Source organism: Mauremys reevesii, linkage group 12 (genome assembly GCF_016161935.1).
Source record: "Mauremys reevesii isolate NIE-2019 linkage group 12, ASM1616193v1, whole genome shotgun sequence".
In the NCBI taxonomy this organism is placed as follows: domain Eukaryota; kingdom Metazoa; phylum Chordata; order Testudines; family Geoemydidae; genus Mauremys; species Mauremys reevesii.
The window spans coordinates 37,091,132-37,117,388 of record NC_052634.1 but is presented as its reverse complement, the minus strand read 5'-3'; the positions used below and the strand labels follow the sequence as shown (position 1 = coordinate 37,117,388).

At 59.7% G+C, this 26,257-nt stretch overlaps 1 protein-coding gene and 1 non-coding gene across 2 annotated transcripts in view; one reads left to right on the top strand and one right to left on the bottom strand.

Moving 5' to 3' along the window:
• LOC120375609 (zinc finger protein 850-like) overlaps positions 1-26,257 on the bottom strand; it is a gene marked incomplete at both ends in the record, with an annotated part of 390,939 nt that overhangs the window by 91,956 nt on the left and 272,726 nt on the right. The window lies entirely within an intron of this gene.
• LOC120376369 lies at positions 7,106-7,294 on the top strand. The gene has a single exon (XR_005587252.1). It is a non-coding gene; the product is annotated as a U2 spliceosomal RNA (small nuclear RNA).

Here is a 26,257-nt window from a genome sequence, read left to right as displayed (position 1 = left end):
CGTTCCACTTCCCACCGCCCGGTGAGTGCCGGGTGCGCCTGATCCCTCCTGCCCTCCACCGGGATGTAGCTCAGGGGAAGGCGGGGGGGGATGGGGTGGAGCAGGGGTGGGAAGAGGGGGTGGGGGCAGACCGGGGGTGGGGGGCTGTGGGGAAGAGGCGGAGCAGGGGCAGGGGCAGCTTTCCTGGCTGGCTCAGCCAGCCGGGGGATCGAGTTCCCCGCTGGAGCAGTACACAGCTGCGCAGGGCACCGGGAAATTTGGGGCAATTTGGTGCCTCCACATCCCTTAACCAGGCAGTGTCCCTGTGGTGTGGGCTGTCTGCATAGGTCCTTTCTCAATCTTTCTCACCCTCTTGTCTGGAGTCTCCTGTGTCTCTGTTTTCAAGCACAGACTCACTCTGGCTGTTCAGAGGAGGGGAGAACCATGCCTATGTGTGGCCAGCAGACAGCGACAAAGACCCCAAGGCAGCCTGCTCCCTGCCATGCCAAACACCCACTGAAGGCCACCCACAGACCAGCATGTGGGGCAGCTGCTGATGCTTTGTGGCCAACATCAGAAGATGGTAGGAGAGCAGGGCCAGCCCCCTTGGTGGCGCCTCTTACCGTTCCCACTCCAGGTGCTCACTTTGGCAATGGGGCAGGAGATTTTACCCCAAGAGGCTTTTCCCCAGCTGGCGAGAATCAGAGAAACACCCAGGCTCCCAAGGTGCTATGTAGCAACCCCCTCAAGCACAGGGACAGGCGCACACTTGGAAGAGGGAAACTGCTCCACACTCTAGCCCGGGCAGCCGCCCATTTTCTTTGGCAAGTCAGGAAGGGCAAAGGCGAGACTGGAAGCACCTGGGGCTCATGCCCCAGCCTTTGTGACACCCAACCCCCAACTCCTTCCCGGGGCTCTAGCTGAAGCCAGAGCATTGGCCTGAGCAGCCAAGAAGAGGTTCCAGCCCTGAAGGGAGCAGGACTTTCAGCACAACGGTAAAACTGCACAAGCACAACCACAAAAGGACTCGAACCCTTAATCGCCTGATTTGAAGTCAGACGCCTTATCCATTAGGCTACGTGGTCACACAGAAAAAGGCCCTCCAGGCACTTCTTTGGAAAAGGCCGACACTGACGCATCCGACGAAGTGGGGATTCACCCACGAAAGCTCATGCTCCAATACGTCTGTTAGTCTATATGGTGCCACACGACTCTTTGCTGCTTTTGCAGACACTGTGTTTCTCAGGTCAGCTACTGAGGGCGGCCGAGACTCTCTGGGCACAAGAAGTCGAGTTCCCAGCGACACGTGAGACTTAATTCTCTGGAGCCAGGTACAGGGCTTTGGCAGGGAGGCTCAGGCATGGGGGATTGGGGTGCAGCGGACGGACCGGCTGTCTAGGTGCGGAGATTTATTCTCACTGAGGAGGAGGAGGAGGAATCCTGCTGACAGGCAGTGTCCAGGGCCGGTGCAACCACTAGGCGAACTAGTCGGCCGCCCAGGGTGCCAAGTGGTTGGCGGCACCAAAAAGCACACTCAGGGGGGGCGGGGAGTGGAGGTGAGCTGGGGCAGCGGGAGGTGCGGAGGGAGGGCTGCCTGCAGCAATAACAGGGGGCGGGTGTGTGTGTGCAGGGGCACCGCTCCCTGTCCCAGCTCACCTCTGCTCCGTCTTCTCCCCTGAGCACGCCGCCCCTGCTCTGATTCTCCTCCCCTCCCAGGCTTGCGGCACTAAACAGCTGATTGGCACCACAAGCCTGGGAGGCGGGAGAAGTGGAGCGGCGCCGGTGAGCTCAGGGGAGAAGGCGGAGCGGAGGTGAGCTGGGGTGGGGAGCTGCTGCAGGGGGGGCTGCCCGGCTCTTCCCCATGGCCCCCACCCCTGCACTCACTGCCTGGTAAGTGGAGTGACCCAGCCCCAGCCTGGTCCACTCCCCTGGCTCCCAGCCACGCCGCCGGCGAGTGCTGTGGGGCGGTTCCCCCCCCCCCAAGTTTGGGAGCCAGGGGAGCAGAGCAGGCTGGGGCCCCAGGCCTCCATGGGGGGAAGCAGAGGGGGGCTGGCCCCAGGCCACCGTGGGACCAGGGGGGATGGCTACTTCCTGCGGGAAGAGGAGTGACCCAGCCCCAGCCTGCTCTGCTCCCCTGGTCCCAGGCTTGTGTTGGTATTGGCTGGATTTGTGCGGGTGTTTGTGTATATTAGCAATTGTGTGTATGTGGCTGGATTCATGCATGTGTTCGTGTATGTTTGCAATTGTGTGTGCACGTGCATGCTCTGCTGCCTTCTGCCGGCGCGACAACCATTTCTCCGTATGTCACAGCCCCCGTACCATCAACCCCAATGGTGATTTCCCCATCTTATAAGGGCTGGCTGCCCTGACCTGTCTCCTCTCTGCGGAGTGTGGTGGGGCTGCAGCTCACCCCCTGTGGGGCAGGAGTGCTAAGGTGCGGGGTGCTGGGCTCCGATGCACCTGGAGAGCAGCTCAGGTGAGGTGGGGCAGGGCGTGTGGTGTCCATTCTGCGTTGCCTGGTGCTGGGCCATTGCACAATCCCCAGCCACGCCGCACAGCGCACCCTGAGAGGGAGTGGGGCTAGGGTCTATGGGGCTGGTTCTCTCCCTCCCCCAATATCTCCCTGCCCCAGGCTGTGACGGGCTAGCTAGTCTGTAAGTCCCAGGGGTCTCTTTGTTCCCATTTTAAAGATAGGTCCTGTCTTGTTCATGGATGGGAGGATTTTTTTTCCCAGGGATCTCAGACGAGAACTGGGGCACAACACCTGGTTTGTTAAGGCCACAAAAATGGAGGCAGGAACCTCTTCTCTCCTGCTGGCAAAGAACCCCAGGTACCTAAAAGCAGGGGCGGTTCTAGGCACCAGCAAAACAAGCTGCTGCCTAGGGTGGCAAAATCTAGGGGGCGGCAAAAGGCTGCAGCCGGGCAGGGCCGCGCTCCCGGCTCCGCTTGGGGGAGGGGAGGGCCCTTACCGGTAGCGCGGCCCCGCCTGGCTGCAGAGGACGGGCCGCTCCTCCTCCGCTCCTTCCCCGGGTCCTAAACAGCCCGGCAGCAGCAGCTTGGCTGGGGGGGCTGAGCCCCGCCCCGCCCCGCCCCGCCCCGCTCAGAGCTGCGTGGTCAGGGGGCAGGGCTGGGAGCTCCGGGCCGAGTGGAGGCAGCTGAGCTCAGCCTGGAGCTCATGGCCCCGCCCCCTCCCCACGCCGCTCTCAGCGGGGAAGAGCTCAGCCCCGTCCGGAGCCATGCGGCTGCTGCGCGGTGAGCCGCGGGTGAGCAGCCGGGGCGGGGGATGGCTAAGGGGCAGGAGTCCCGGGACACTCAGGGGCAGGAGGGCACAGGTTCTGGGGCGGTCAGGGGCCAGGAAGGGGGTTGGATTGGGGGTCTCAGGGAGGTGTTTGTGAGGCACCCCCCGACCCCATTACCCCCACAGCCCTGACCCCCAGCTCTGAGCCCAGCCCCTCTGATCTGGACACCCCCGACCCCATTCCCCACAGCCCTGACCCCAGCTCTGAGCCCAGCCCTCTGATCCAGACACACGCCTCACCCCATTCCCCACAGCCCTGACCCCCAGCTCTGAGCCTAGCCCCTCTGATCCAGACACCCCCTCACCCCATTCCCCCACAGCCCTGACCCCAGCTCTGAGCCCAGCCCTCTGATCCGGACACCCCGACCCCATTCCCCACAGCTCTGACCCCAGCTCTGAGCCCAGCCCCTCTGATCCAGACACCCCCTCACCCCATTCCCCACAGCCCTGACCCCAGCTCTGAGCCCAGCCCTCTGATCCAGACACCCCCTCACCCCATTCCCCACAGCCCTGACCCCCAGCTCCAAGCCCAGCCCCTCTGAGCTGGGCACCCCTGACCCCATTCCCCACAGCCCTGACCCCCAGCTCTGAGCCCAGCCCGTCTGATCCGGACACCCCTAATCCCATTCCCACAGCCCTGACCCCAGCCCTGAGCCCCGCCCGTCCGCTCCGCACACCCCTGACCCCATCCCCCACTGCCCTGACCCCCAGCTCTGAGCCCCGCTGCTCTGAGGTGGGCACCCCGACCCTATCTCCCTCACCCCAGACCCCCAGCTCCGAGCCCAGCCCCGTTGAGCCGGGCACCCCCCGATCCCATCCCCACCCCAGACCCCCAGCTCTGAGGCGAGCCCCTCTGAGCCAGACAACCTCCGACCCCATCTCCTCAGTCCTGAGCCCAGCCCCTGTGAGCCGGGCACCCCGCAGAGCCCAGCTCCCCACCCAGCCCTGGGCAACAGCAGCACCACCTCCAGGCAGTGACAGCTCATTGGCACCAACCATCACCCAGCAACAGCCTATTATGTAATTGCAAATGTAGACAGACCAGTAAAGCATTTAATGTTTTTAAATAATGTATTTGGTGTATTTTCAAATTATTACAAATTAATTTTCACTAGTTATTTTTTACATTTCCAAATACATGTTACTATAGTATTGCAACTTTTTTTTATGGAAGGGGCCCCCAAAATTGCTTTGCCCCAGGCCCCCTGAATCCTCTGGGCGGCCCTACCCAGTGTGTGTGAGGAGCTGGGGAGGGACGGAAACGGGGTCCCCTGGAGCTGAGCCCGGGCTGCGATGGCGGCGAGGGGCTCCTGGAGTGTGTGAGGAGGTGAGCGGCCGGCTGGGTTCGTCGGTGCTGAGCAGGCAGCCCCACAGCCAGAGATCCTCGCCTTCCCTCCTGCCGGGGCTGGGCCAGGGCACCGTGAGGCTGAAGAGCAGCAGGTCCAGGGGGCTCTCCAGGTCCTCGGCTGCCAGCAGCCAGACAGTAAAACAGAAGGTTTATTAGATGACAGGAACACAGTCTAAAACAGAGCTTGTAGGTACAGAAAACAGAACCCCTCAGTCAGGTCCATCTTGGGGGGTGGGGAGCCCAGACCCAAGTTCTGGGCCTCTCCCGATTTCCCCAGCCAGCTCCAAACTGACACTCCCTCATCTGGCCTTTGTGTCTCTTCCGGACAAGGAGGCCACCTGATCTCTTTGTCCCCAACACCGTCAGTTGGCACTTTGCAGGGGAAACTGAGGCACCCACACAGTATTCAGAGAAAACATTAAGAACATTCCCCCTTTGTCACAACAGGTGCAACAAAATTTAATACTGTATATTAAAGCAGGCAAGTGCTGCTTCTGACTTTCCACTTTTAATTGACCCTTGTAATCTTGTAGTGCTGACGCATTGTAGCTTCATTTTATATCAGCTTACAGGGTGAGAGCGGGGGGGGGGGGGGACACCACCATTTTGGGCCCCACCAAAAATTATACGAACCTGCCGCCTATGTCTCCTGCACAGTCTCCCTGCCCCCACCCCCTCATGGCATAACAAGTTCCCTGCAGAGAAGCCGAGGTGCGGGACCGAGGGCTGCGGCGGGGGCTGCAGCACCCCCATGTCTCACTGTGCAAAGCTCCAGGTGCTGTGGGAACAAAGCCGGCATTATTGTGTGATTCCAGAGAACCCCTGAGCTGTGCTGCCCCTGTGCAGTGTGAGCGGGAATTGCACGTTTTCACACTGCTTGTGAACACACCTGGGTACAGTTCACAGGCTTTCAGCACCCCTGACAGGCTGCTTACAACACCTGCAGCCAATCAAGGCAGAACTAATCAGGATAAAAAGGAGCTCATTCCATTTTGTGGTGTGCGTTTGAGAAGCTGGGAGCAAGAGAGGGTGAGGGTATAGCTGCTGGAGGACTGAGGAGTACAAGTGTTATCAGGCACCAGGAGGAAGGTCCTGTGGTGAGGATAAAGAAGGTGTTTGGAGGAGGCCATGGGGAAGTAGCCCAGGGAGTTGTAGCTGTCATGCAGCTGGTACAGGGGGCACTATAGACAGCTGCGATCCACAGGGCCCTGGGCTGGAACCCGGAGTAGAGGACGGGCCTGGGTTCCCCCAAACCTCCCAACTCCTGATCAGACACAGGAGGAGTTGACCCAGACTGTGGGTTCCACCAGAGGGGAAGATCACTGAGGTGAGCAAATCTGCCAATAAGCACAGGACCCACCAAGGTAGAGGAGGAACTTTGTCGCAGCCTCTAATTGCAGCATTTTTAAATGGTCTGCATGTTGCTTGCAGGCTCCTAACACTTGTGACAGCAGCTCCTTTTAACTTCCATTCAACCACCTGTACTTATGGCGATAGGTCGACTTTAGGTCTTTAACTTTGATTGGTAGCTGAGAAGATGGTATATCGGACAGAAACCCGTTCGACAAACCTCTTCATTTCCTTGTTATTTCCTGACTTCTTTATTCATCACCTTTTCCTTATTTCCCAGCAGATTGACTAGTTCTGGGTGCTAGCAGGGCGACCTGACGGGCTCCTTATTTTCTGATTTCTTTCGGAAGCATTGAACTTGCCAGGGCACAGTCAGATTCTGGATGTTCATGGAAATGTAACACTTCATGCTCAGCTTTAGTTCTGTTTCTCAGCTCTTTTGGAAAATCGATCTTTAGTCTGTCATGTAGCATCCTTGCATTAGGAGATGGCTAATTAATAAGACCATAAACCTTGGCAATCAAATGGAACCTGAAGTCCACAGAAGAGCCCGAAAGGCCCTTGGGGAGTGGAGTGCAAGTTGAGGAAGACTTCCCTGCACAGCTTCTCTCTCAATTCTCGTTTTCCTGGATTGAGCGCAAAAGTCGGGAATCAGCTCAGGGTAGGGTTATACCATGTGTGTGCAGTGGTTAGACAAGGAACTGGACTGGTATGGAGCAAAACTATCTTGTGTGCCTGATGACTGTACGTTTGAGAAGGAGCAGAAAAGAGCATTGGGGCTGCGGGATAGCGCTTGCATAGGCTTTCTGTGGCCTGTTTTGCTGTAAGAGTTAACAGTGAGAGATTGTTAGTCACATGTCAGTGGGTGGGTTTATGCAAATTAGGCATGTACAGGGAAACCAGCAAGAGGAAGGAGGCTGAAAGACTTCTCTGTCTTTGAACAGAATTGTGTGTTAAGGGCTCTTGCTTTGAATTCTTCCAGTGGAGTCATTTCGGGGAAGTGATCATCACTTCGCGTTACCTAGTTATCAAGTGTCGTGAATGGTGTTTGGTGCGTGTCTGGGAGCTCCTCGTTCTGAAGTAGAAAGAAGTGGGGGAAGAGCAGCTGCCTAACATCCGAGACTAATAGCATCGCTTTTCAGCCTTTTGGCTAAGATAAGTGTAGTGTCTGTTCTTATCAGCTTAATATCTGATAGGTCCTTTATTTGAAGACTGTATATTAAATTGATTTTTGAAACAAGGGGATGGAATGGAGCTTGCTTTGTCTACCCCATGCATTGACCTGGTATTGCAGTGTCTCCAGGACCAGTGCCTCTCCTTTTGGGGAGAATTGTGTGGTTAAAAAAGCAGAATAAGATTCACTCTAAAGATGCTGATTTGAGAAGCCTTTTTTTTAAATTAGTTGGAAAATCAGGTTTCTTTAGTACTTAAGTTCTTCATAACAATGTATTGTTAAAATTCCTTGGGAGTGTTTTGTGAGTCTACAGCTGTGAGTTTCTTTGTCTTGCTGGAAAATTGTTTTAAAAGCTGAGATTCTTCTGTTTGCTGTGAGTTTTTTCAACAACATGAGGGATGAATGCTTTCCAGACTGAGGGTCTGTTTGGGAGATGGTTGGGGGGGGGGGGGGAGACACAGATTGGCAATATTCGAGTCACATGTATATCAATAACTGGATGAGTTACACAGACTTCTCCCCACCCAGCCTACGTTCCATGTATCTTGACTGGGCCTGTCGCCCACCATCCCAGAGCAGAAGCCTGAAGCCTGAGCCCCATCGCACGTGGGGAGGAGGGGAACTCCCGCTGGTTGCCGGCTCCTGCAGTGTTTATGACTCCGGAAGGGGGTAGGGACCAGCCCCTGCAGGCAGTCGGGGGGATGAGCCGCTGCTTTGCTGCCCCCGAATCCCCCTCAATTACAGCCCGGGAGGCTGTGGCCACAATAAAAGCCCCTGGTGGCCACATTTGAGAAATGCTGGAGCCTCACAGTAAACAAATCCCAGCAGGTTTGTCACACCCTGTCCCCCACCCTGGGGATTTCCTGCCCTCTCCCACCCAGACCAACCTCCCTGGAAGTTCCCACCCCCTATGTATTTACTGCCTTTTCTCCCCGCCAAGGGAACCCGCCAGCAACTCCCTGCTAATCCCTCCCTCAACTGGCTCCACTGCAGCCATTTCCCTTCCCCGGCCCCTGGAAGGACGGAATGAGCTGGAGCAAAACTTGCGCTGCAGCCTGTTAGGGCAAAAAGGGCAACTGGGGACATGTCAGAACAGGAAATAATTTCCCAGCACAATTCCCCCCAGGCTCTTTCCCTGCACACGGATATTCCAGCTTGTCCTGCATGTGACAGAAAAATTCAAATGTAGGGCTGTCAATTAATCACAGTTAACTTACACAATTAACTTTAAAAATATCATGATTAATCTCAGTTTTAATCACACCGTTAAACAATAGAATATCAATTTAAATTTATTATATTTTTTTGATTTTCTACATTTTCAATTAGATTGATTTCAATTACAACACAGAATACGAAGTGTACAGTGCTCACTATATATAGTTTTATTACAAATATTTACACTGTAAAATATAAAGTGCTGTAGTGCAATCTCTTTATCATTAAAGTGCAACTTGCATAGGTAGATTTTTTGTTGTTGCATAAGTGCACTCAAAAAGAAAACAATGTAAAACTTCAAGTCCAGTCAGTCCTACTTCTTGTTCAGCCAATTGCTGAGACAAACAGGTTTGTTTACATTTACTAGAATAATGCTGCCCGTGTCTTGTATACGTCACCTAAAAGTGAGAACAGGCTCTCTCGTGGCACTTTTGTAGCCAGCGTTGCAAGGTATTAACGTGCCAGAGATGCTAACATCCATATGCCTTCATACTTCAACCACCATTCCAGAGGACATGCTCCATGCTGATAACGCTCGTTAAAAAAATAATGCATTAATTTGTGACTGAAGACCTTGATGAAGAACTGTATGTCTCCTGCTCCATGGTTCTATCCGCATTCTGCCATATATTTCGTTTTATGGCACTCTTGGGTGATGACCCAGCACATGTTCACTTTAAGAACACTTTCACTGCAAATTTGACAAAACACAAAGAAGGTACAATGTGAGATTTCTAGAGATAGCTACAGCGCTTGAGCCAAGGTTTAAGAATCTGAAGAGCCTTCCAAAATCCAAGAGGGACGAGGTGTGAAACATGTTGTCAGAAGTCCTCAAAGAGCAACACTCTGATGCAGACACTGCAGAACCTCAACCACTAGACAGGACAATCAATCTTCAGTTGGTGGCATCTGACTCAGATGAGGAATATGAATGTACTTTGGCTCATTATCGAGCAGTACCTGTCATCAGCATGGAAGCATGTCCCTGGCCTCTGATTGCTAGAAGCTGGGAGGGGAGAACAGGGGCTGGAGCTCTCCATGGCCGCCTGGTCTGCTCACTCCCTCTGAAGCCCATAGCCAGGGCCAGCCTTAGGGGTGGGTGCCACCAGGGCATTGCCCAGGGGTACTATGCTCAAGGGCGGTGCTGTACGGTGGCAGAGAGGTGTGTGCTGCTGGTGTAAAGTCAGAAACTGCTCCCGGCTGGCAGGGGAGTGCTGCTTGGGGTGGTGCCCAGATTTCTCCCTGCTCCCTCCCGGCATAGGAACATGCGGGGAGGGAGGGGAAGAGAAGGGGGAGAGAGCGGTGATGAGCGGATACTGCTCCCCCCAATGTTCCTCTGTGCCCCCCTAGGGGGCGGTGAGGGGTGAGCAAGGAGCGACATGGGGGATCCCTGCATCCAGGTCACCTTCCCCACCTGGGCTGCTGCTCTCTGTCCTCCCCTTATGCAGCCCAGGTGGGGAAGGTGACCTGGATGCAGGGAGCCCCCATGTCGCTCCTTGTTCCCCCTCTCACAGCCCCCTAGCGATGTGCGGAGGAGCAGTGTTCAGGGGCGGCGGGGGGAGCGAGCAGCAATGCCAGCTACTCCATGCATCCAGGTCAGTTTCCCCAAGTGGGCACAGGAGGGGGTGCAGGGGTTAGGGGAAAAGGGGGCACAGTGCAGGGATTACGGATGCGGGAGGAGGCAGGGGTTGGGGTGCAGGGTTAGGGGCACTGGAGGGGGCACAGGGTTAGGGGTGCAGAGCTTGGGGGCACCAGAGGGGGTCGCAGGGATTAGGGGACAGGAGGGGGCACAGGGGTTAGAGGTGCAGACGTTGGGGGCAGGGTGAGGAGTGCAGGAGGGGATGCAGGGTTGGGGTGTAGGGACGCCAGAGGTCACAGGTTTAGGGTTTGGGGGCACAGGGTTAGGGGTGAGGGACGTAAGGGTGCTGGAGGGGGTGCAGGGTTAGGGGCGCCAGAGGTTGGGGATGTAGGGGTTAGGGGTGCTGGAGGGACTGCAGGGGGGAGCACAGGGTTAGGGGTGCAGAGGTTAAGGGGGCAGGGTGAGGGGTGCCGGAGGGGGTGCAGGGTTGGGGTGTAGGTGTGTCAGAGGTCACAGGTTTAGGGTTTGGGGGGCACAGGGTTAGGGAAGCCAGAGGTTGGGGATGTAGGGGTTAGGGGTGCTGGAGGGAGTGCAGGGGGGAGCACAGGGGTAGGGGTGCAGAGGTTAGGGGTGCCAGAGGGGGACACAGGGTTAGGGGCGTGGGGGAAGACGCAGGGTGAACAGTGCAGGGTTAGAAGCACAGGAAGGGGCATGGGGCTCTCCTGTGGCCCAACCCCACAGGAGATTGACCCCATGTTTAAAGAACAAACCTCTATACTAAGGGCTGCAATATCCACTGGGGTGAGAAAAACGGCATCAGCTCCTTGCTGCCCAGCCTGTGAGAGCTCTGACTGTGCGTCTATAAAGGGAACAGGGATTGGAAGTTAAGTTGCTCCGGTCTGCGCTCTGTTAGAGTCCCACCGGGAACAGCAAGTGGAAGTTAAGTGGCTCCGGTTCGCGCTCTGTTAGAGCCCCAACGGGAACAGGGAGCAGAAGTTAAGTTGCCTCCTGTTCTCTAACTGATGGGGGCGGGCAGCAGGGATTAGGGGCATGGAGAACAGGGGTGCCTGACAGGCGTTGGGCTGCACGTTCCCTGCTGCAGCTCCGCAGACTAGAGCCTGCTCCTCCTGTGCAGGGCCAGCTCCAGCTTTTCTGCTGCCCCAAGCAGGAGGGGGGAAAAGGACAAGCTGTGGCTCTTCGTCGGCAGCTCAACCACACTGCTGCTTCTGCGGCAGTTCGGCGGCGAGTCCTCCCTCCCTTCCTCTTTGGCAGCAATTCGGCGGCAGCTCAAAGACTAAGACAGGGAATGAGGGACCCGCCGCCGAATTTCCGCCCAAGACCCAGCCGTGCTGCCCCGATACCGGACGGGCCGCCCCTTTGAATTGGCTGCTCCAAGCACCTGCTTGCTACACTGGTGCCTGGAGCCAGCCCTGCTCCCGTGACAAGCAGGGGCTGGTGCAGAGCGTGGCAGGGCAGGGAGATGACATCTCCCCTAAGGGCGGGGCCTTTTCACAGCAAGGGCAGCACCTCCCCGCAGTAGCACAGACCCCACCTGCTCCTCCTGCTTTCTCCTGACACCAGCACCACCCTTCCCAGCACCGCCTCATGGCAGCATCTGCTTCCGGACTCGCACCAGAAACGGGAAGTCTGGGCCGGGCCTGGCAGCGGCTGTCAGGAAATGGAAGCAGGAGACACGACCACTCCCAGGTGCAGGGGGGCCTGTCCTGGCTGGTGGGAGATGGAGGCAGTGGACACGACCACTCCCATGGTCCGTAGGGTTTTCAGGTGGGGTGCCCCCCTGCCAGGGTTGGGCTCCAGGGGAAGTTTGGCAGCTTAAGGGACTGGGGGGGGGTTGCTTGGAGGAGGTTTGAGGACCAACAGCGAAGGGGAAGTTGGACACTGGCCAGAATACCAGGGAGACAAGGCAGGTGAGGTGATACCTGTTACTGGACCAGCTTTGGAGCCACACAGGGTCTTCTTCATGCAGGGGAAAGGTGCTCAGAGCATCACAGTTCAGTAGAAGGTGGAACGCTCTGCCCCAAACACCAGACATTCCCCTACTTCCTGGAACCGGGGGCCTGTCCCCATTGGCCTGTAAACAGCCCCACCATGTACCCCAGAGGTGGCTGCATCTTAGCACCAAGACACCAGTGGTCACTGCTCCAGAGGAGATGGTACATACAGGCCATTGCTCTACGTGGTCACCAGACTGTGCACTGTCTTAGCTGGCCCCACACATTACTGCCCCAAGAGGTGAGGTACACACAGGCTACTACTCAAACTGGGCACCTGGGGTCACTGCAGCAATGGTTGGGGGGGATACATGCAGGGCACTGCTGCACATGGCCACCAGGGGGCACTGCTGCAATGGTGGTGGGGGGCGGGGGATGATAGGCCACTGCCTGAAATGGCCACTACCACAATGGTGTGGGGAGAGGGGGAGGGAGATACCAATAGGGCACTGCCACACCACGGGGAGGTCACTGCTCCAATTAGTAGAGATACACATGGGGTAGTGCCCCAACTGGGGGCCCTACCCCAGAGAGAGAGGGGGCTGGGGAGAGAAGAGGAAATCAAAGGCCACTGCCTCACTTAGCCACCAGGGGTCACTACCTAAATAGGGGACACACACACACACACACACACACACAGGGCACTGCCCCACCTGACCAGCAGGGGTCACTGCCCCAATTGGGGGATATACAGAGGGTATTGCCCCACGGGGATGCCAGGGATCAGTGCCTGCCATACCTGGAACAGAGGTAGAGGGGATAGGGTGACCAGATGTCCCAATTTAATAGGGACAGTCCCAATATTCGGGGCTTTTTCTTATGTAGGTGCCTATTACCCTCCACCCCGTCCCGATTCTTCACACTTTCTATCTGGTCACCCTGCAGGGGGGAGGGAGGGGGCTACACACAGGGCACTGCCATACTTGGCCACCAGTGCACATCCCTAGTGGGGGAGTGACACACACCAGGAGCAGGGCTCACTGCCACAGAGGGGTTGGAAGATACCCAGGGCACTGGCTGACACGGCCACCCAGGCACCCTGCCACCTTGGGGGAGGTGAAGAACACACCTCAGGCACTGACTCCTCTGGTTACCAGTGGTCACTGGCCCAATGCAGGGGTTGGGGGGAGTAAATACACGCAGGGGACTGCCCCACTGGGACAACACGAGTCACCAAGATGAGAGTGGGATACGCAGAGGGCACTGCCCCAATGGCTGATATACATACAGGGCCCTGCCTCACCTACCCACCAGCGCTCACAGGCGCAATGGCAGTGGTGGGGTCACATAGGCAACTGCCCTCAGTGGCCACCAGGGGTCGCTGCAGCAATGCTAGGGGGATACATGCCAGGCATTGCTGCCCCTCACCACCAGGAGTCACTGCTCCTACAAGAAGGCACCTACAGGACACTCCCGTGCCTGGCCAGCAGGGGTCACTATCACTGGGGAGGGGCTATGGGGAATCAGAGAAAGAGCAACTAACTACAGTGGGGAAAATTGTCATCTACCGGGGAGAAGGAATGGACTCCGCTAGGACATCGCACCAACTCCGGCCAGGCTGGATACCAGCAATTCGGGGCTGGAGCAGCTCCAGCTAGAGGCTGGGCAAAGTCAGGTGACCTCGGTCTCTGTGCTGAGCAGGCAGCGAGGAGGGACAGGGAACCCCCCGGCCAGGGCCGCCCAGAGGATTCTGGGGGCCTGGGGTCTTCGGCGGCGGGGGGCCCTTCCGTTCTGGGACCCGCCACCGAAGTGCCCCGAAGACCCGCGGCGGACCCCCCCCCCCGCCGCCAAATTACCGCCGAAGCCGGACCCGCCGCCGAAGTGCAGCCCGGTCTTCGGCGGTAATTCGGTGGACGGGGGCCCCCGCCCCGCGTCTTCAGGGCACTTCGGCGGCGGGTCCCGGAAGGGAAGGGCCCCCCACCGCCGAATTACCGCCGAAGACCGAGCTGAACTTCGGCGGCGGGTCCCGCTCCATCTTCGGCGGTAATTCGCCAGCGGGGGGTCCTTCCGCCCCGGAGAGGAAGGACCCCCCACCGGCAAAGACCGGGAGTGAAGAAGCTCCTGCGCCCGGCCCCGCAAGAGTTTTCCAGGCCCCCCGGAGGGAGTGAAGGACCCCGCTCCGGGGGCCCCGAAAAACTCTGGTGGGGGCCCCTGTGGGGCTCGGGGCCTGGGGCAAATTGCCCCTCTTGCCCCCCCCGGGCAGCCCTGCCCCCCGGCCAGGGTCTTGCTGCCCAAGGAGGGGGAGATCTGTGGCAGGCTTTGGAGTAGCTGGTTCAGCAGCCGTGAGCCGCACGCTTGTCCCTGCCTGAGCTCTCCAGGAGCACATAACACACAGGTGTGCGCTGGATGTAGGCACCAGTGTAACGACAGGGCCAGACTCTGCTGAGTGCTGCCTGCGAGAGACAGGGGCAGAGTCAGACGGGCAGATGCGGGCAGGAGATGACAGCTGAACCCATCAAAAGTCCAGCCTCTGATCTCACCATCTGTCCCTGCAGCTCTCCATCTGTCCCGCTGTCCGTCAAACTCTCAACCTCCCATCCATCCCCAATGTATGCCACCCCCCCCCACCCATCTGCCTCACACACACATCTATTTCCTCATGCATCCTGCTGTCCCTCTGATTGGCCCTGCAGTGCCCAGCACAAGGAGGCATAGTGGACCCTGAGCGAGGCTTTTGGGTGATGCAGTAATGGACCTATCGGGTGATAAGGGGGGTTCTGGGCATCTCTAATCCTGTGCCCAAAGCCATGACTGCGAGCCCACTCCTCTCAGGGCTGGTCTACACTAAGGGGAAAAATCGATATAAGATACGCAACTTCAGCTATGTGAATAACGTAGCTGAAGTCGAAGTATCTTATATCGATAACTTACCCGTCCTCACGGCGCGGTATCGATGTCCGGGGCTCTCCATGTCGACGCCGCCACCGCCGTTCGCGGCGGTGGAGTTCCGGAATCGATAGAAGCGCGTTCGGGGATCGATATATCGCGTCTAGATGAGACGCGATATATCGATCCCTGAAAAATCGATCGCTACCCGCCGATACGGCGGGTAGTGTAGACGTAGTCTGAGTCTCAGCCCCCACAGCCCCAAAGACATGACCGGCCACTCATGCTGTGACCCAGTTACAGCAATGAGGTCTCCCTGAAGATAGGGGGAGGGAGGAGCAACCCCCTTATCCTGGCAGGCAGGACACATCCTTCCCAGTATGGCAGAGACCTTGCCCGTGGGCAGATAGACCCAGCTGAGCCCATAGGGGACTGGGGGAGGGGGAGCAGAGGAAGAGGATGCAGGCAACTGAACATGACAGGTGTCCATGAAAGGAGAGAGAGAGTTTGAGTGTAAGTTGGCCAACACAGAGAGAGAAACCTTGGAGAAAGAAAGAAACTCAGAACAGGGAGTCACCCTCATGGATCCAACTTTCTGCTAGGGAGCACACACCACTCCTGGCCAGAGAGATGATCAGCCCCCGCAAATGGCAACATCATCTCCCTTGAAGCCACAGCTAGTCCAGAAACCCACACCCAGGTAACGGGACGTCCCTGCCTGGAGCCAGGGGGGCTGTGACCAGAGCCCTCCCCAAACCAGATACTTCTCTCACCGATAGAGACAGCTACTCTCATCCCAGCTGGGCAGGTCTTGCCTGGCATCAACAGGATTCACCCTGTCACTGCTCTCGCTCACTTTCCATCTCACTTCGGGGCTGGACTCCGTCCCCACGACTTCTTTTCCCTTGGTATGAAACACAACACAAAAGAAAAAGCAATGGTGGCGAGGCTCCTCTTCTCTCTACTCCCGCACCCAGGGCTCCGGCTTCAACCCTCCTCCCATTCTGCCATCACAGCTACAATTAGAAATCTGAGCCCTGGGCTCACACCTTGTTGTCTCCCCAATCCTTGGTGCTGTCCAGCATGTCTCCCTCCACAGAAGTCACCTGGCCTCCTCTTAGACTCCATCTTCATATTGCTCTTCTCCTTCCCAGAGCTCCTGCTCTGCTCCTCAGACCTGTCTGTGCTCAGCTCTGCAGGCAGAGGGGAAGGGGCATGATGGGAACACACGCCCCATTCCAGACACCACGCAGCATCCACAGGGCTACCAAACCACGTCACCTTCGGCCAAAACCACCCCCCACCCCGAGGGAGCAAAAACCCTTTGTGAGCTCAGCACCCACAAGCCAGGAAAAGATTAACACCCACACCCAGCCCAGCCAAAGTGGGAGCTTCCCCCACCTTCCCAGCCACAGGCCCACGGGACTCATGGATGGAGGAGTTTGGGGGGCTGTGGGGGCCCCTGAATGACTAGCTCAGCGTGTGATGAGTGACTGGGATGTATGTGGGGGCCGGACTGTGGGTTGGGGTGTCCAGGAGGACCCAAGGAAAGGGACTAGGGGGATTAGGGATAGAGGAGGGTGGGGTTACCAAGGTGCATTGTGGGAATGTGGGATTTAGAGCCCAGAGTGGATGGGTGGGGGCGGGTTGGAGGGCCCCACAGTGGCTGAAAAAGGGAACCCGGCAGGTTTGGGGGTAGCAGAGATTGGAGATGAGAAACCTCACACCCTGGGGATGGACTGGGGGAGTGGGGGGGATGGGAAAGTGGGGCCCAGCAATGGAGAAATGGGTTAGAATCAATTAGGGGCAGGGCGCTGAGGACGGGGAGGGCAGGAGGAAGGGGGATGGGGCACTGAGGACAGGGGAGGAGGAGGGCAGCGGCGGCAAAGGGAATGGCCCGGCAGATTGTACAGGATGGGGGAGGGGATGCTGGGGGCTGAGGGATCCCCACAGATGGGGATGGGGCTGGCGAGAGGGTCACAACAGAAGGGGAGACACGGAGGGGCAGGTTGGGGGCTTGAAGGGGCTGTCGGGGCCCTACAGAGGGGAGGAGGGTCGGAGTGCTGAGGATGGGGAGGAGGAGGAAGGGGGCGGGGTGCTGAGGATGGGGAGGAGGCGGGAGGGGTGCTGAGGGGAGGGGAGGGTGCTGAGGACAGGGATGGGGAGGAGGAGGAAGGGGGTGGGGCGCTGAGGACGGGGAGGGGGAGGAGGATGTCGGGGTGGGGCGGGAGGAGGAGGTCGGGGTGCTGGGGGAGGGGAAGGGGGCAGGGTGCTGAGGACAGGGTTGGGGGAGGAGGAGGAAGGGGGTGGGGTGCTGGGGAGGGGGAGGAGGAGGTCGGGGCGCTGGGGAGGGGAGGGGAGGTGCTGAGGACAGGGATGGGGAGGAGGAGGAAGGGGTGGGGTGCTGAGGACGGGGAGGGGAGGAGGATGTCGGGGGTGGGGCGGGAGGAGGAGGTCGGGTGCTGGGGGTAGGAGGCGGGGGCGGGGTGCTGAGGACAGGGATGGGGAGGAGGCGGGGGCGGGGGCGGGGTGCTGAGGACAGGGTTGGGGGAGGAGGAGGAAGGGGGTGGGGTGCTGAGGACGGGGAGGAGGATGTCGGGGTGGGGCGGGAGGAGGAGGTCGGGGCGCTGGGGGAGGAGGCGGGGGCAGGGTGCTGAGGACAGGGACGGAGGAGGAGGAGCAGGGCGGGTCGAGGAGCTGAGGATGGGGAGGAGGCGGGTGGGGGTGCTGAGGACGGGGAGGAGGATGTCGGGGTGGGGCAGGAGGAGGAGGTCGGGGTGCTGGGGGAGGAGGCGGGGGCAGGGTGCTGAGGACAGGGATGGGGGAGGAGGAGGAAGGGGGTGGGGTGCTGAGGACGGGAGGGGGGAGAAGGATGTCGGGGTGGGGCGGAGGAGGAGGTCGGGGCGCTGAGGGGGCAGGGTGCTGAGGACAGGGATGGGGAGGAGGCGGGGGCCGGGGTTCTGAGGACAGGGATGGGGGAGGAGGAGGGGGGTGAGGTGCTGAGGACGGGGAGGGGAGGAGGATGTCGGGGTGGGACGGGAGGAGGAGGTCGGGGCGCTGAGGGGAGGAGGCGGGGGTGAGGTGCTGAGGACGGGGAGGGGAGGAGGATGTCGGGGTGGGACGGGAGGAGGAGGTCGGGCGCTGAGGGGAGGAGGCGGGGGCAGGGTGCTGAGGACAGGGATGGGGAGGAGGAGGGGTGCTGAGGACGGGGAGTGGAGGGGGAGGAGGATGTCGGGGTGGGGCAGGAGGAGGAGGTCGGGGCTCTGGGGGAGGAGGCGGGGGCGGGGTGCTGAGGACAGGGATGGGGAGGAGGAGGGGGTGGGGTGCTGAGGACGGGAGGGGAGGACAATGTCGGGGTGGGGCGGAGGAGGAGGTTGGGGCGCTGAGGGGCGGAGGCGGGGGCGGGGTGCTGAGGACAGGGATGGGGAGGAGGCGGGGGTGGGATGCTGAGGACGGGGAGGGGATGTTGGGGGTGGGGCGGGAGGAGGAGGTCGGGGCGCTGGGGGCAGGGTGCTGAGGACAGGGATGGGGAGGAGGTGGAGGAGTGGGGTGCTGAGGACAGGGATGGGGGAGGAGGAGGAAGGGGGTGGGGCGCTGAGGAAGGGGTGGGGCGGGAGGAGGAGGTCGGGGCACTGAGGGGAGGAGGAAGAAGGGGGCGGGGTGCTGAGGACAGGGATGGGGAGGAGGCGGGGGTGGGATGCTGAGGACGGGAGGGGGATGTCGGGGGTGGGGCGGGAGGAGGAGGTCGGGCGCTGGGGGCAGGGTGCTGAGGACAGGGATGGGGAGGAGGTGGAGGAGGTGCTGAGGACAGGGATGGGGGAGGAGGAGGAAGGGGGTGGGGCGCTGAGGACAGGGATGGGGGAGGAGGAGGAGGGTGCTGAGGACAGGGATGGGGGAGGAGGAGGAAGGGGGTGGGGCGCTGAGGAAGGGGGTGGGGCGGGAGGAGGAGGTCGGGGCACTGAGGGGAGGAGGAAGAAGGGGCGGGGGTGCTGAGGACAGGGATGGGGAGGAGGCGGGGGTGGGATGCTGAGGACGGGGAGGGGATGTCGGGGTGGGGCGGGAGGAGGAGGTCGGGGCGCTGGGGGCAGGGCGCTGAGGACAGGGATGGGGAGGAGGTGGAGGAGTGGGGTGCTGAGGACAGGGATGGGGGAGGAGGAGGAAGGGGGTGGGGCGCTGAGGAAGGGGTGGGGCGGGAGGAGGAGGTCGGGGCACTGAGGGGAGGAGGAAGAAGGGGGCGGGGTGCTGAGGACAGGGATGGGGAGGAGGGCAGGGGGTCGGGGCGCTGAGGAAGGGGGTCGAAGGGACAGGCCGGGCAGAGCGGACACGGTGGGGGAGGGGACGCCGGGGGCGGGAGGGTCACAGCGGGGGGGGGACACTGCGGGGGCAGGTTGGGGGGGTCTGAGGGGCCCCGCGGCCCCAGGCTGCCGCTTGTGGGGCTGCTCCCAGGCAGCTCAGCCCCCGCTGCTGCCCCCAGGCCCAGCTGGGGGTGACGCCCTTTCACTCCGCGCTGCCTCTGCCCTGCGCCCCCCCCCGCCTGGATCCCCCGCTGGGCCCGGGGCAGGGGCTGGGCCTGGCGCCTGGAACTGAGGTCTGAGCCCCGGCCCCCGTGCGGAGCCGCCACTGACCGGCCCCGCCCGCCGGCTGCCCGCCGAGCCACGTCCCCGCCCCCGCGGGGACTGAGCCGCGCAGACCCCCCCCGGCCGCCAGCAGGATTCGAATCCCAACGGCCGCAGCGCGCGCCCGGGGCAGCGGCTCGGGCGAGGGAACCGGGCCTCCCCACGCGCCGAGTCTCTGTCCCGCGCTCTCTCCGCCAATCAGGGAGCGGGGAGGGGCGCGGCGAAGTGACGAGTTACGGCCCCTCCTCCAATAGAGGCCGCGTGTGTGTGAGAGAGAGAGAGAACTACGCTTCCCAGAGTGCACCGGGAGGCGGCGTTGTCTGAGCCCTTCCGCTCAGTCACTTCCGCTCTGAGACGAGCCAGGAACTACAACTCCCAGCCTGCCCCGGGGCGCCTCCGTGCTCTCCAGCCCAGGTGAGGGCGGGTCCCTGGGTCAACCTGACACCTTCCCCCCCAGCGCAACTCCTCATCCCCGCCCCGCCCCACACCGGCTCCTGACGCGAACTCGCGTTTCCCGGGGTCTCGGCCTTGTCCGGCCCTGCCCCGCCCCCCCCCCACCGCGCCGCGCCCCCAGCGCCCCCCCACGCCTGCTTCTCCCCTGGCCTCCTCTCTCCCCACTCGGGGGCGGGGCTGGGAGCCAGGACTCCTGGGTTCCCCCCAGCTCTGGGAGGGGAGGGGGGTTAGGGGGATAGAGTGGGGGAGGGGCAGGGCTAGGACTCCTGGGTTCTCTCCCCGGCTCTGGGAGGGTAGTAGGGCGAGGGGAGTAGAGTGGGGGAGGGGCAGGTCAGGGAGCCAGGACTCCTGGGTTCTCTCCCCAGCTCTGAGAGGGGAGTGGGGCGAGGGGGGTAGAGTGGGGGAGGGGCAGGTCAGGGAGCCAGGACTCCTGGGTTCTCCCCCGCTCTGGGAGGGGAGTGGGGCGAGGGGGGTAGAGTGGGGGAGGGGTTGGGGTGCCTGCTGCCCTCGCGGTGACCAGCAGAGCCGCCCCCTGCAGCTTGCCCCCCAACCACGCGCTTGGGGTGCTGGTGCCTGGAGCCGCCCCTGGTTCCAGCCCCTCTGCCCAGGCAGCTCCCCCAGCCTGACACACACACACAGCCCCTGCACCCGCCCCACCCCAGGGCTCCTCAGCCCAGAGGGGAGCCCCCCGGCTGAGTGGGGAATCAGAACCCCCTGAAATTACCCTGGGACCAGCATGATCTGCCTCCGCCCTGCCCTGCTCCGCATGTATTGGGAGTGAGTCAGTTTCCCTGTCCCAAGGTGTGTCCCCCAATGCGTGTCTTCTCTTCCCCAGTTCCCTTCAAACCACCCCATTTCCCCTGCACCCCGGGCTGGGTCTCTGCCAACCCCCCTTCTCCCCTCCTACCCCCAATATCTCCCTGCCCCTACAGGTCTATAGGGCTGGATCCCTCCTCCCCCTTCTCCTCATTTCCTGCCTCTAGGGGTCTATGGAGATGGGTGTCTCCTCTGCCATCCCCTCTCCTGCCCCCCCATATCCCGCTGCCTCTAGGGGTCTATGGGGCTGGGTCTCTCCCCCCTCCATCCCCTCCCCTGCCCCCAATATCCCTCTGGGGCTCTGTGGGGCTGGGGCTCTCTCCCTGCCCCTGTGCTCTCCCCTGCACACGATGTCCTGGGAGTGACTCAGTTTCCCTGGACCAACATTTCACACACCCCACCCCCACCCGACATATCTCCCTCCACCCCACCCCATTTCTCCTGCACCCCAGGCTGGGTCTCTGCCAATCCCCCTTCTCCCCTCCTGACCCCAATATCTCCCTGCCCCTACAGGTCTATGGGGCTGGGTCTCTCCCTCCCCCCTTCTCCCCTCATCCCTTCCCCCAATATCTCCCTGCCCCAGGCTGTCTATGGGGCTGGGTCTCTCCCTGAAGCCCCGCCCCCAGCGCGGGGCTCACAGACAATCCCCGCCCGGCGGCTGTGACGTGCGCTGGGGCTGTGACGTGCGGTGACGGGCTCACTCCCCGCGGGCGACTCATTCACTGGAGACCAAAAAGACAGAAGGTGTCACGTGTCCATGGGCGGGGCTATGCAGATGAGCAGTGTCTGGCGGCAGGACGGGGAGCAGCGAGAGGAACCGAAGGAGCCCGGCGGAGAGAATTCTCTGCGTGTGGACAGAATCCGGTGTGGGGAGTTCGTGCTGTGGGTGCCTGCGCCGGAGTCACTTCGGGGCAGTGATTGCCACTGAGCTACATAGTGACCAAGGGCGTGTGACTGGGGTGTGGTGCCTGGCGGGGAGCAGCTCATGGTGAAAAGAAAGCAGCAGATCCTGTCCTACCAGTGGTTTGTGGGGGTTTCTTTGCAACCATGAGTGGGATTGTTGTGGGTGCAACTAGACCCGCCCCCTTCTCTGGTGGGCGGGGCTTCTACTGTCTTCCTGGGGGAGGGGGAGGTCCATGATGTCACAGCCCATGGGGGGAGGTGGTTGTATCATGTTTCTGAAGTGGGAGAGCAACTTGCCCCCGCTCCCACTCACTCTCCACTACGGGGCTGGGCTGGGATCTCTAGGGAGGGAAGCACAAGAAAAAACAGTCTCCCCTATGGAACCCAGGAGTCCTGGCTCCCAGTCCCCCTGCTCTAGACCCCCTCCACTCCCAGAGCCAGGGATAGAACCCAGGGGTCCTGGTGCCCAGCCCCCTCCTGCTCTGACCACTCGACCCCACTCCCCTCCCAGGGTGGTGCAGGGGTCACTGGGTCTGTGTCCCAGCTCTGCTAAGGGCCGTGACTGATTTTCCCAAAGTGCTTCCTTCTGAATCCAGCACATCTGCCCCCCACTCCACCCAGTCACTGCCCACCCCCGTGTGGGGGCACCAGCACTGTGCCGGGTCGTGATGGGAAATTGTCCAAGCTGGCCCAGGAGAGACGTGTGTGTCCCTGCTGCCCCCTGCTGGTGGGGCTGAGCCCCGCTCTGTGTGTGTGTGGGGGGGGGGGGTGGCGGCTTTGCAGGATTTTGTATCCTGCAGCAACTGACACACACACACACACATTGACGCAGAAAGTGACTCTCAGTCCCAAGAACACACATGTAGTGGAACATGCTGTGCTGGCAAACCACACACGTGTTTATTACATTTACTCCTGGCTTAAGGTAAAGCAATGCTCAGGTTATTGATTAAGCATAGACTAGGCAATAGCGCACGTAGGCCCTCTGATAGCTCACGTAGTCCCTTCACCATTCATGATATATTGCACAAGGGGAGATGGCTATGGGTGAACCAATCAATATGTCACAAGTAACTATGATCTCATGCTCTTTGATCTAATTACTAATAAAAACCCAGCTCAAGAGAGCTCGGGACGCCTGCTTAACAAACCTCTTGACTCCGCGTCTCCTTGATCCCAACACACACACACAACACACCCAGAGGGGCATGCTAGCCCAACCCCCAAAGAGAGAAACAATCACACCCCCAGCCACACTCACAATCACATACACACACACACCAGACTATTCAGAATCGTGCTCAGAGACACAACCGCACACAGTTCACTCCCACTGCTCCCAACACAAGGACCTCCTGCCCCACACAGTGTGTGCCGAGGCCTGTGGAACTCACTGCCAGTGGACAGCTACCAATGAGAATGGACCTTTCCAGGAGACCAATAGACATGGCCGTGGCGACAGAGGGGGCTGGGCTCCCAGGGTCTGACCCGGGCTGAGACTGGTTCTGACCTAGAGGGGGTCTATCCAGCAGGGGGCAGCGTGACCCACACACAGACCCACCAGAAGTGCCTTTCTTAGCGGGTCTCCCAGGCCACCCCCCACCCTGCCCTGGGTTGGGTAACAAAGGGGCAGCACAGGACTCTGGGCTGTGTCACAACCCGGCTCCAGCCCCTCGCTCCCACATGCTGGCGAGTTGGGTAACTGCCGCGGGATTGCACGAGAGTCAGAGCCAGGGAGAGAACCCAGGAGTCCTGGCTCCCCCCCCGACACACACTCTAACCACTGGACCCCACTCCCCACCCAGGGCTGGAGATAGAACCCAGGAATTCTGACCACCAACCCCCCCCCCCCGCTCTGACCACTAGACCCCACACTCCCCTTTTAGATTTTAGTCCCGCTGCCTCTTCTATCCATCCACCCCACCTGTCCATCCCTTTGCTGCAGGTTTCTGGGGTGTCACCCCTGCTCTGCGCTCCCCCAGTGCAGTCCAAGGCTTTTCCTCCCCCAAACCACACATCCTCTCCCCCTCGTGCTGGATCATCTGCTTGGCCCCCTGCCCCCTCTCGGGGCGCGCTGTGCGGCGTGGCTGGGGATTGTGCAACGGCCCAGCACCAGGCAACACAGAACGGACACCACATGCCCTGCCCCACCTCACCTGAGCTGCTCTCCAGGTGCATCGGAGCCCAGCACCCCGCACCTGGGCCCTCCTGCCCCACAGGGGGTGAGCTGCAGCCCCCACCACACTCCACAGAGTGGTTAAGTGTCAGGCCAGCCAGCCCTTGTAAGATGGGGAAATCACCACCGGGGTCGACGGTATGGGGGCTGTGACATATAGAGAAACGGTTGTTGCACCGGCAGAGGGCAGCTGAGCATGCACACACATACACACACACACAATTGCAAACATACACGAACACATGCATGAATCCAGCCACACACACACACAATTGCTAATATACACAAACACCCACATAATCCAGCCAACATCAACACAACTACTAACAGATGCAAACACATGCACAAATCCAGCCACATGAACACACACACACATTTGCACAGCCACAAACACAACCCCCAGAGCTGTAATAACACCCCCCCACACACACAAAACCCTTGCAGAAAACCACACAAACACATGCAGAAATCAATTCATCCGTCCATCCACCCACCCACACATACACCATCCCCATTCTGTGCACACACCTTGGGTCACTGGGACACTGAAGACTTCAGTTGGATGAGGGGGCCCAGCAACATGTGTCTTTCCAAGCAAGGTTGAGCAATTTCCCCTGTGTGGTCTCATACAGGTGATGGCTGATTCCCCCAACTTACAGCCAGTGGTGAGCTCCAGCCAGTTCACACCCATTCACAAGAACCGGTTGTTAAATTTAGAAGCCTTTTTAGAACCGGTGGTTCCAGGACAACCGGTTCTAAAAAGCTTTTAAATTTAACAACGGCTCAGGCAGCTGTCTGCCTGGCTCCAGCTCATCCCCCCCTCTCCCCTCAATGCTCCGCCCTCCTTTTTCTCTGCTTCCCACGAATCAAATGTTCACGGGAAGCCAGAAAAAAGCAGCAGGCAGGTAAGCTGGGTGCGGGGGCGGAATAGTTCCCTCTGGCCCTGGCCAAGTGCCCCAGCCTGGTCCCAGCCAAGCACCCCCAGCTCGGGCCCGGCCCGGGGAGTCGGGCCCCGCAGCTCCAGCCCCGGTGCCGGCGGAGCGGCTCTGGCCCCGGTGCCGGCCCGGCCCGGGGAGTCGGGCCCCACAGGGCCGGTTGAGGTCCCGGCAGAGTGGTAAGGGGGCAGGGAGCAGGGAGGGGGTATTCGCTGGGTTGTGGGGGGGTGGATAGGGGTCAGGGCGGTCAGAGGGCAGGGAACAGGGGGATTGAATGGGGGCAAGGATCCCAGGGGGCAATCAGGAAGGAGCAGGGGTTGGATGAGGTGGTGGGGGCACTCAGGGACAGAGAGAAGGGGTGGTTGGATGGGGCAGGGGTCCCGGGGGGCCATCAAGAATGAGAGGAGGGGTTGGATGGGGCTGCAAAGGGCAGTCAGGGGACAGGGAAAGGGGGGGATGGGTCAGGGCTCCTGGGGGGGTGTCAAAAACATGGGGGGTTGGATGGGGCATGACCTCCCGGGGGCACGACCCCCTCGTGAGGTGAGAAGGAGGGAACCGGTTGTTAATATTTTGGCAGCTCATCACTGCTTACAGCATAGTGACAACCATACTACACAATTCTCATAACTTCATATGCATGAATGGTATACATCTATGGGTAGAGAAATGACTTTCAGCAGATCATATCCTTTCCCCTGATACCTTACAAGTCATGCTCTATATGTAAGATCACGATTATATGAAAATGAGGAATATGGGGGTTACAGCCGCTCCCCCAAAGGTCTAAAATGTCACACTAAGATTCTATTTTCATTTATGTAACCAACTTTGACCTCTCTGCCTAACACTTATAATCACTTACAATCTATCTTTCTGTAGTTAATAAACTTATTTTAATGTTTTATACTTACTTGTGAAATTGTCCAAAGTGCTTGGGAAAGCTGCTCAGATTAAAAAGGCTGGTGCATGTTCACTTTCTTTTTGAGGAAGTGGTGAATTAATTAATGAGCTTGCACTTTTCAAGAGGTTTTGAGCAGTGTGAGATGGTACATTTCTGAGGTGCAAGGCTGAGGGCTGGGGAGATATGCTGGTGTCTCTCTATGTATAATTGAGGAGTGGCTTATAGAGCATTCATGCAACTTAGTTGGGTGCATTGCTGCATGTTGGTGGCTGAGTAATCACAGCACATGGAGGGGGTTTTGCTGCTTGTCACTAGTGCAGCATTGTAAGACACAGCCCAGGCTGGAGAGATAAGAGAACAGAGCAGTTCCACAGTTTGGGATTGTACCCCACGGATCCCACCACACAGAGATCCAGCTGTGACCAGCCGTGGTAATACTGTGCTTAGTGCTCTGCCTTGTAGCTTCAACAGCTGCACATGCAAGATGAGTTACAGTGACCTTGACCTTGTTTCCATGTTTATCCAAAGCCTCCTTTTGACAGTTGTCAGCAAAAAGACCCGTTTCGTTTGCAAGCATTTGTATGGCTAGCCAGAGTCGAGCTTCTCCATTAACAAAAAAGATTGATCAAAAAGGGACAAGAGGAGGCACGTTCAGCAAGGCAGCACTGGATGC